Source organism: Chanodichthys erythropterus, chromosome 2, assembly GCF_024489055.1.
Source record: "Chanodichthys erythropterus isolate Z2021 chromosome 2, ASM2448905v1, whole genome shotgun sequence".
Taxonomy (NCBI): Eukaryota; Metazoa; Chordata; class Actinopteri; order Cypriniformes; family Xenocyprididae; genus Chanodichthys; species Chanodichthys erythropterus.
The window spans coordinates 36,113,260-36,124,741 of record NC_090222.1 but is presented as its reverse complement, the minus strand read 5'-3'; the positions used below and the strand labels follow the sequence as shown (position 1 = coordinate 36,124,741).

At 35.0% G+C, this 11,482-nt stretch overlaps 1 protein-coding gene across 3 annotated transcripts in view; it reads left to right on the top strand.

Moving 5' to 3' along the window:
- Window positions 1–3,763: 3,763 nt before the first annotated feature.
- The window catches only part of LOC137037248 (pleckstrin homology-like domain family B member 3), a 28,842-nt gene continuing 21,123 nt past the window's right edge, over window positions 3,764–11,482 (top strand). For 2 of the 3 annotated variants that reach the window (XM_067411103.1, XM_067411086.1), the window contains exons 1-2: window positions 3,764–3,964; window positions 8,475–8,540. The gene's annotated coding sequence lies outside the window, so the exon portion shown is untranslated. The remainder of the gene's footprint in view (window positions 3,965–8,474; window positions 8,541–11,482) is intronic. The other variant, XM_067411094.1, reaches the window with a different exon arrangement.

The following is an 11,482-nucleotide window of genomic DNA, read 5'->3' as shown; positions in this document are numbered from 1 at the left end:
GTCAGAATTGTGAGATGTAAACTCAGAATTCTGAGCTCAAAACTTGTGTTTGTGAGATTTTAACTTGCAATTGTGAGGAAAAAGTCTTAATTGCGATTTTAAAAAGTCGCAGTTACCTCATTTTATATATTTATTTTGTGGTAAAAGCAACCTTTCTTTGGAAAGAAAAGAAAATTCTGAAGGAAAAAAGTCAGAATTCAAGATGTAAACTCAATTATGAGAAAAAAAAGTTAGAATTATGAGATGTAAAGTGAGAATTCTGAGGAAAAAAGTCAGAATTACTAGAAGTAAACTTGGAATTCTGAGGAAAAAGTCTCAATAGCAAGATATAAATTTGGTATTCTGAGGAAAAAAGTCAGAATTACGAGATGTAAACTCGCAATTATGAGTTCATAACTGGCATTTATGAGATAGAAACTCAAAATTGTGAGACGTAAATTCAGAATTGCGCAATGTATGGAATTCTGAGTCAATTGTGAGATGTAAATTTAAGAATTCTGAGGGGAAAAAAGTCAGAATTGCAAGATATAAATGGAATTCTGAGAAAAAAAAAGACTGAATTGTTAAATGTAAACTCAAAATTCTGAGGAAAAAAGTAAGAATGGCGAGACGTAAACACGTAATTATTAGTTCATAACATTCTTTGTGCTATTAAAAATGTCGCAATTACCTTTTTTTATTTTTATTTTTATTTTTTTTATTTCACGGTGTAAACAAGCTTCCATAGAATTGAGATCTGTTTGTTTCAGTGTTCTGGGTGGGCGTGGCATAACACTGGCTCAACCAATACTGTACATTTGGGGTGGGGCTATATGTGTGTGAGTATGTGAGTGTTTTGCAGTTACCTGCATTAAATTACAGCACTCAACACTCTCAGTGCCCTTTATGCAGAAGCAGCTCAATGCCAGGAAGCCAACAGATGTGCTTCGGCAGGAAAATAACAAGCCTTTTATTGTGTGACAGTGGCGAGTGTGAATAGTGTGTGAGTGCACTAAACAAAAGCCAGTCACTAAAGTCTTGACAGACTCGCCTGCGTTTGCCAAATGAGGTTATTTTACGGCAAGCAGGTAGAAGATTTGAATGTCTCAGACAGTGTGTTGTGTGCAGGAGGAAGACAAATTAGTGCACAAAACACCATTCAGTGTGAGTGACTTACTGCCCTCCATCTGTTCAGTGTTTTGTCTCGGGACTCTCGGCTACCCGTCTCATTTATCTGTCTTTCTGTCTGTGCGGCACTGAGACTAATATCATGCACACTTACGGCTTGAGATTTATGACCCCAGCAGTCCCTCAGAAGTGAACTGAGCAACAATTAGGGATCATTGCTCATACCTTTGGAACAACTCGGACACATCATCCGTATGAATTAACTTCATTACCTCAACTTCATTTTCATATTTTTAGGCCAGTAAAACCATTTAGTTTAATCTACTGCAAAAACACCTTGCATTTGCATAAGGATTGGAGTGTGGAAGATCGGAGCTGTGATAAGTAAAAAATTAACAATATAGCATTGGATGGTGTCAGATATGTTTGTAGAAGACAACTGGAGTGTTTTAATACCAAATGCATGTGTGGCGCCTCTAGGCACGGCATTGGAAACATAAAAGTATTGGGGATGCGTGTCTGCAGCAGGTGTTGAAAAGATGTACAATGTTGCTGGTACTTTGAAAATGGACCAATTCATGGGGATCCTGTTGAATACATTGTAGCCGAGTATGGAGGATCTGTTTGGAGATCAAATAAGTATTTTTTTTAACATGATAGCAATCGCAAACACACCACACATGCAACAAAGTTGTTCATGCTCAGCATTTTGATGTCTTCAAGTGGCCTCCTCAGTTCCCTAAACTTTTGAGAAATTATAAACCGGAATTGTGATAAGTCATGCAGGACAGGTCTTCCAAGGAAGCTCAACTTTGAGAAGAACTTTAGGAGGATTGAAAAGAAGATAACCATGTTTAGTGAGCCAACACCCAGGATAATGGCTACTGAAAACAAGGGAGAACCAACAAAACATTAATAACTGATTACAATGACATTTCCTCTCTCAAGATCCATTAATGTGCTAAAAACATATTTAAATCAGTACATGTGAGTACAGTGGTTCAATATTAAAGGAACACCCCACTTTTTTTGAAAATAGGCTCATTTTCCAACTCCCCTAGAGTTAAACAGTTGAGTTTTACCGTTTTCGAATCCATTCAGCCGATCTCCGGTTCTGGCGGTACCACTTTTAGCATAGCTTAGCATAGTTCATTGAATCTGATTAGACCGTTAGCATTGCGCTTAAAAATGACCAAAGAGTTTTGATATTTTTCCTATTTAAAACTTGACTCTTCTGTAGTTAAATCGTGTACTAAGACCGACAGAAAATGAAAAGTTGCGATTTTCTAGGCTGATATGGCTAGGAACTATACTCTCATTCAGGCGTAATAATCAAGGAACTTTGCTGCCGTATCATGGCTGCAGCAGTGCAATGATATTACGCAGCGTCTCTCACATACGTCTCCATGGTTGCAAGGCACATTCCCTGTGCAAGCAGGGGCTCACGGGCGCTGCGTAATATCATTGCACTACTGCAGCCATGGAACGGCAGCAAAGTTCCTTGATTATTACGCCTGAATGAGAGTATAGTTCCTAGCCATATCAGCCTAGAAAATCACAACTTTTTATTTTCCGTCGGTCTTAGTAAACGATTTAACTACAGAAGAGTCACGTTTTAAATAGGAAAAATATCAAAACTCTTTGGTCATTTTTAAGCGCGATGCTAACGGTCTAATCAGATTCAATGAACTATGCTAAGCTATGCTAAAAGTGGTACCGCCAGAACCGGAGATCGGCTGAATGGATTCGAAAACGGTAAAACTCAACTGTTTAACTCTAGGGGAGTTGGAAAATTAGCCTATTTTCAAAAAAAGTGGAGTGTTCCTTTAATATTATAAAGCAACAAGAATATTTTTTGCACACCAAAAAAATAAACAAAATAACGTATATAGTGATGGCTGATTTCAAAACACTGCTTCAGGCAGATTCGGAGTGTTATGAACCTTTTGTGTTGAATCAGCTGTTCGGACGCCAAAGTCACGTGATTTCAGCAGTTTGGCGGTTTGACATGCGATCCGAATCATGATTCGATACACCGATTCATAACCCTCCGATGCTTCATGAAGCAGTGTTTTGAAATCGGCCATCACTAATTAAATCGTTTTTTGGGGGGTTTTTTTTGGTGCACCAAAAATATTCTCAACGCTTTATAATATTAATACTGAACCACTGTACTGGCATGAACTGATTTAAATATGTTTTTAGTACATTAATGGATCTTGAAAGAGGAAATGTAATTGCTGGCTATGCAGGCAGGAGGCAGCCGTCGGATTTCATCAAAAATATCTTAATTTCTGTTCATTTTTGGCTGAACTAACCCTTTAATCATATGCTCGATTTTGCCCTATATACATACAAGTTTGTTTGCCTTATATGTATATAAATAATTCTGTCATTTTAATACCTTAACCAAGTTTAGTGTATTCTTCCCATTCCAATATAACTCATGTTTCCAATATAACACTGTTGCTTCACCTGTTGACGGTCACATTCAGCTGACATTATGGGGTGTGCTTCAAACCCTAGTGAGGCGACTATATAGACAGCGGGACTGAGCGTGACGTGCGCGTGCAGCCAGAGAACTCCAGCGCGCCGCCCACACGCTGTTTACGTAGGCGTCACATTATTGAAACGCGGCCAGTGACTCGCTGAAACTAACTCTCTCTCTCGCTCTTCAACGGCTGAGTGAAAGTTGGAAATCCCGCTGGCATTATCGTTTCTTGTCGCTTCACATGTTACGGGAAAAGCCTGTTTAAATCCCCAGCACGGGTTTATTCATCACTGTTATCTCGGTATTTTTTTTATAAACAAGGACCGTTGAAGGATTTGAAGCGGAAGTTCTGGACAGGTATGATCGGTACGTATATATCTGAATTTATCGATAAAATTGATGCGATTTACTTTCTCTCTCGAGATTATGTAGTAAGTTATACTTAAGATACAAAGATTTCACTTCTTGAGAGAAGGATTCTTGACAGGGATCTCCTGTGAGTGGTTTAACTTGGGTCAAGTAGGCAGTGTGGGTTTGTAATATAGTGGAGAACCTGAATTACAGTTTTAGGAGAGGCTTCAAATATGAAATATGGTACTAACATGAAATAAAATGAAATATGTCACTACTATGGTAGTCTCTGAAATATCTAGAAGTAAATAAAAATAATATGTTATACTAATCATTCAACAGATTTGTATGAAAATACCATAGCATCATCTTCTGATTCCATCTACAGTATATTAGTTAATAAGACTAGTTTACATAAAATATGCAACTTACAGGAAATGTATTGAAAACCATAATGTATTATATTGTGTGTACTAGTTTATTGAAAATATGAATATGTATGTTTACTGTGCCTTATGTTTTCACATTGTAGTGAATTTAGAGCATATTATGCAACATAAGTGTTATTTATACATCTCATTTGCTGTCATTATTATATATAAACCAGGATTATATCACAGCTGAGGATTTTAAACTGGATCACAGGAAAAAGTTTAGAGAAAAGCAGTGTAAAAAATGTAAAATAAATAAATAATAAATGATTTCATTAAAACAAATAACAGTACAGGGTAACATTTTAGTTTAGGGTCCAATTCTCACTATTATCTAGTTGCTTATTAGCATGCATATTACTATATTGGCTGTTATTAGTTCTTGTAAAGCACATATTAATGCCTTATTCTGCATGACCATATTCTGCAACCCTTAATCCAATACTTAAACTTAACAACTACCTTACAAACTATTAATAAGCAGTAATTTCAAGAGTTTATTGAGGCTGCAAGTCATAGTTAATAATGAGAATTGGACCCTAATATGTCACAATAGTGCTATAGTGAACAGGAAAAAAAACTTGTAATGTAATATAATAGAAACTAAATAATTTCCAAATAATATTTTAGTTATTTATTAAATTATCATTATATTAATATTTCACAGTATAAGTTAGGACTTTACACATGAAAATATAGAGCTGCCTTTTAAAATAAATATAATCATGAGCATGATCATATTTTAGGGTCCATGGATAGGCCTGTCACGATAAATACTTTTTGTTGTGCGATATATTGTTTCAGAAATAATTGCACTAAACAATATTATTTGTGCCACTGAATATATAATCATAATATAACAGCGTAATAATGCAAGTAGGCTACACACTTTTAAATGACAACAACCGTTTAATTATTTCGATCATGGAAATGAAGGATCAAAAAAATGTAATATCCTAAATAAAAAACTTGAATAAATGGTAAATATTCTCAGTAAAGTAAGGGTGCACTACTGCTGAAAACACAAACCCTACTTAGCAGTCAAATGTTCATATGAACAAACACATTTATATTTGCACTGGAACAGTGGATTGCGGATTTGAAATCGAGAGCATTCGGACTTGTTCTTCCAAACTATCTGTAGTTGTCAGGAAGTCTTTACACTATAATGCCTCAAATAATGCCTTTTTTTCACCTGTTGATGACTGCTCTGTGTAGGAATTGCAGATTACAGCGTGATTGCAAAATGTTGGTGACATTCATTATCATGTAAACATAATGGGCAATATATTGAGTCACCAAAAATTGAGGTCAGATACATATATTGCGCGATAAGTCGATATATTGATTATTGCGACAGGCCTATCCATGGCATCTAAAGATTGAAAACCCCTGGTCAAGAATAAACCAGTATCACTAACTCTCCAAATCAGTCTATCACTTCTTTTTCTTTGAATATCTAAATTAAAGGTAGGGTAGGCAATTTTGGAGAGGCTAGCAATAGCAAGCTAGCTTTGAAAGCGTGAGATCCTACCCTCTCTTCAGAGCGTCTCCAAAGCCACGCCTCCTTTAAAACACATGAATGCCCACCGCAGAGTCTGACAAGTTTCACGAGAGACCTCATGTCTCAAAGGACATAACTTTACAATAATAATGAACATAACTTACAGAGCTCTTACTTGTACCACCTGACTGCTGCAGATTAATTTCCGCGTTGATAGTTTTGACATAGAAATGCATAAATCCGAGTCTGAGGACGTGAACAGCTCCGGGTAGAACATCACGGGTTGCCATTAGGGTTGTGATGGTGAGGAAATTTTCCCACTGGCTAATCGAGGTTTGACAATAACAGTAATACCGGTATCACCAGAAGGGGGGTATTCCCCTCTTTTGCAATTTGAGATAAAGCGAAAGTTAAATTCCACATGGCTGCACAGGCATACATAACGAGCGTTTTCAGTTAAGTTGAGCTTCCATAGGAGTGTACTGAAATCTCCCCACGCTAATAGACTATGAATGCTGCGGATTTTACATTCGCTTTCAAATTAGCGCCAGTTCGGGGGTGGCAATTGCTTGAATGGTGGGTTATTATTCTTAATGAAAAACACAACAATTAAACACAACTAATCCTTTGAATGTTCCCTACTAGTAGGGCTGGGTATTGACACAATTTTCACAATTCGGTTCGATTACTATTCACATGTTTTCGATTAGATTTCAATTCGATTCGATATCGGTTATTTTGGATGTAGTATTTCAGTTACAGTACATGGCAAAAATGAAAAATAATCTCTCAACTAATGCTGTAAACTACACATGGGAGCCAGTTGGTACTACTATAATAATATTGAAGGTTAAATTAACTTATTTATATACAAACACTTAAATTACACTCAATGATGTTTTTATTATAAATAAAATTTAGAATTACATAATCATATTTCTACTCCAATTCATTTTTTTTTTAAATATAAACATTTAAATTGCGCCTGATTTATTCAAACATGCATTAAATGTTGAAGAACATTACAAAAAATTATAATGAATATGTAACGGTGCATAGCTATATTTATCACAATGCTGCTTTCTAGAGTTCACTTTTCTAGCTGACTAATGAGTTTATGGTCACTGAAAATGTTTTTCTGAGGTAAATGTGACGTTACGTGACATTGTTTACAAGCTGTTTTATTGACGTCTTTACGAGGTTGAAACACTGATTGAGTGTTTACACGAGACATGATATGGATTTCAGTAAGTTGTACTGTATATTTTAATATACATTCAGATGTTTATTCATGTTTATTTAGCGCTGTAACTGTTATTAAAGTGGAGGAAAAGATGTTCAGATGCACTCGTGCTGCCGCTTCTCTTTAACCGAGGCGCTAAAGCGATCTGTCACGCCACATCAAACAGCGCCAAAACGCTTTTTTGAATCTCATAATGAGATGGACGTCATTTGAAATCTGAGACTTTGCTTCATATCAAAAGTAACAAAGCACAAAGATTATTGCGGGAGGCACTACATATTCTGCTCATTCATCAACTGAAAACAGACTAGACTAATCGATTTTTGGGATTAAAGAATCAATGTCGGTTCGTAAAAATGAGAATCGATTAAAATCGAGAAATCTAGATTTTTTACCCAGCCCTACCTATTAGCACTGGGTTTAAATCCAAAATATTGCAAAAAATCTTCCGCAATCATCTTGTTAGTTAGCTCCTCACTCTCGTAATAAAAGAAATCACCTGCTGCTGATCTGTGCTGCGACTCGCATTTGGCGCAAGCAGACACGTTCAGATTTAATTGTAGTGTCTGTTTTCTAACTGAACTAAATTACTTTTATTACTGTAAAAAATCTAAACGACAGTGGGGGCGGTGCCATGGTGGGCAAATGATGTAGCTAACTGGTGTTGTGGCTGAACACTGGTAACATCGGCAACACCGACTATCGCAGCAAGCCTAGTTGCCATCTTGTAATTATGGTTACGACATGGCGTGAACGCAGCATAAGCTTTCTGTCTACAACTCTGCATAACCTTACGGAACGTGCTGATGACATGTGATGTCTACACTAGCAGGTGTGTGGAGGTATGGAAATACATATGTTGACAGGCACCAAATGCAATGATTGGACAAACTTTTTTTGGTCCTGATACTTCCACAGAATATATATGTACATGTTTTAATATTTAGACACTTGTATTTTTGATAGCTATCAGGATGTGAAGAAAGTTTCAACAAATATAACAAAAAGTGTTTATAAAAAAAATACCTTTAACTAATCTCTTCATGCATGTTCAGTGAGTCAGGGTGCCTGTGAGGTTAATCTCAATGAACACTGACCTCATCGGATCTCATCTATGCTCACTCAGATATCTCATTGTTTATTTTATGATAAACCACAGAAAACCAGTTTGTTACGCTCAGACTAAAGTAATGACAACCTATGCAGGGAAGACTGCTCACTTCTGAGAAAACATCTGGGCGTCCTGCACCGTTCAACTGTATTTCATGAGCGTTTCACTGAAGAATGTTGTGTTGCAGCTGTAATTATAATGAGGTGTGTTAAACGTGTGTTGCATTTGTTGTTTAGTTTGAGCAGTCGGCGTGAAGAATGCTGTCCTGAGAAGAGCTTTACGCCAGAAACGGCTTTGTACAGGTAAGATATACCAAATACATATGCATCTATAATAATGATGAAGGTTTACAGCATTCCAGTTACACTGTTAAATTGATTTTGTAAAAATTAAGTAAATAAAACAAAGATTATTGAAGTATGCTTTACAAGAAAATACTATTTCAGTCTTTCGACTTCAGAATTTCACATTTTATTCAATGCGGTACTTGTTTCTTTGTAATTATCTATATTTACTAGCAGTTTTCAGAGTGAAAATGGTTTTGAAGTAAATCCTACACCAATTTTCTTTGCGTAACTGCAGAAAACGAATTTGTATTATCAGATTTTTTTTGGCATATATTTTAGGTATCTCGGAATTCATTGTAAATTATCATTTGGGCATGGTCATGCCATGTTATTTGGGCATTTACCATGGTAGTATTTGGGGTAAAAAAAATTTTTGGATAAAAAACATGGTAATACCTTAATATTTGGACATAAGCCATTTTAATGCCACGATAGTCTTAAAGTACCAAGTAAAAAGATGTAGAATTTCCATTTAAAAGGAGTAATTCAGTATTACACTCTTAGAAAACAAGGTTTGTTGAGGTTCTATATAGAGTTCTTGACTCAATTCTTATGCCAAAAAGGTTCTATATAAGGAGAAATGTCTTAAATGGTTGCATAATACTTTCATGTTTAATGGCTTATTTCAGTGTTTTACTAGTTATAAAGTTTGTTTATGAGCTGTTTAATTCATAAAATAATCTAAATAAAATTAATTAATTAATTAATTAAAACTAAATCCATAAAATGAACCCATGATGGAATCCCTGAAAGGTTCTATATATGAAGCACCTGAAAGAAGTCTTTAAGGTTCTATATAGCAGCTTTTCTTACAGCACAGTAAGGGTTTTTCTTCTAGGTTTTATCTAAACTGGTTTTACAAGAAGATTTGGTGGGGTGAAACCAAGTCTTGCTGAATGAATAGTGGGTTTTGTGGCAGGATGTAGAAGATATTTTTGTTGACATACAGATTCTTCTGTCCGATGCCAAACACAATACGGACGGCGCAAACACAACACTGTTCCTATTTGCTGTATGGTTGAGAATCATGGAAGGAATGCTCATGGGTTAGTGGCGGGTTACTGCCGAGTCAAGGAGAAATGATTAGTAAGTCAGTGCGAACAGAGTCGGACTCGTCAGTCAGAGCCAGCAGTGGTTAGTAATGACCAGGAGGGGTGCGTTATATAACAGGATGTTTATGCCACATTTTATCTCTACTGCCACTCCTCTGCAATTACAAATGATTATTCACTTATTACACCCATTTGTTTCACCCATGCTAATGTACCTGTAGCTTTTTTCTCTTACTTTCACTCTTGGGTTTCTTTTTGTTTCTTTTATTAGCGACTCAGAACTTTCACATCTGCATTTTCACTTTATCGTTTCTGGACTTCAGACCTTCCTCTGAAACACAGTATGTGAGCTGGATTTTAGATAAAGAGCAGATAAGATTGTGTTGTTTAGGCTTGTTGGCGTCACATGTGGCCTAGTCTTAGTTAATCAAACTAGTCTTAACACATAGGACAGATCTGGAACAACATCCTGGTTTTTATAACACCTAGTGAGCTGTCTACTTGAAATAAAATGCCTTCTTTTAGCCCAAGGGCAGATAAGATTTTATATTTTTATGTATGTATATTATGAATATATATATATGAATATTATTGAATATTGTACATACAATATGTATATTGTTCTGCCTAATAGCAAAAACGCAGATACAACTATTATATTATTTATATATTATTATTAGCAGTAATAGAATTGACATTATTTTATTATTTATGTATTATTTTATTTCTATATTTCTTCCTTCTAATATGCCTTCAAGTCAAAGAGTAGATAAGATTTTATATTATTTTTTATATTTGTATTTTATATTATGCTGACTTCTAAAACACCTTTTAGCCAACTTCAAAAACTTATGTAAAACTTTATATATTATTTTTAATATATAATTATTTTATATGTCTATTTTATAATATCTATTTCTAAGATTTATATTTAATATAATATAATTAATCATATAATTTGTAATATTATATATATTTTATAATTTATTAAATCGTATAATTATATATTTATATTTTATTTACTCTATTATCATTTTATTATTTATATATTATTTTATATTTATATGTTATATTATGCTGCCTTCTAAGATGCCTTCTTTTAGCTAAATTATATTTTTATATTATTTATATTTAATTATTTTCTATATTATTATTTTAGTATTTATGTATTATTTTATATTTATATTTTATATTATGCTGCCTTCTAAGATGTCTCCTTTTAGCTAAATTATATTTTTATATTACTTACATTTTATATTATTTTTTTATATTTATATTTTATATTAGGCTGCCTTTTACGATGCTTCTTTTAGTCAAAGTGCAGATAAGGCTTTATATATATATAATTTTGTATTTTTATTTTATTATTTTATTTTGCTGCCTTCTAACACACCTACTTTTAGTCAGATTGTGAGGCCGCATTGCAGAGAAGGCAGTCCTATAATGCATTGCAGCAAGTCTGTGTATTTATCATCGTCTAGTTTTGATCAACATGTAGTAAATATACATACTAAAACACCTGCTTTTGTCATGAAGGGCTAAGCTAAATTCCTGTTTAAACAAGCTATTGTGTGTGTCTGTTCAGTGGGGCTGTGGTTATTCTAGGACTCCAGTCTCTCTCTCTGTGGAAATATGAAACCAGCCTGTGACATTTTAGAGGCCACTTCCTCCTCCAGAACTCTCTGTGTGCCACTCTGTGTTTGGAACTCCTCATATCGGAGTTTTATATTTATCCGTGTGGCTCCAGCACTCCGAATCCTAATAAGGCTTCGGCATAGGCAGGACTGATGGACAGGGCAGAGGGAGGGTGGGAAAGGGTTTGGACAATGGCGTACCGAGAGTCTG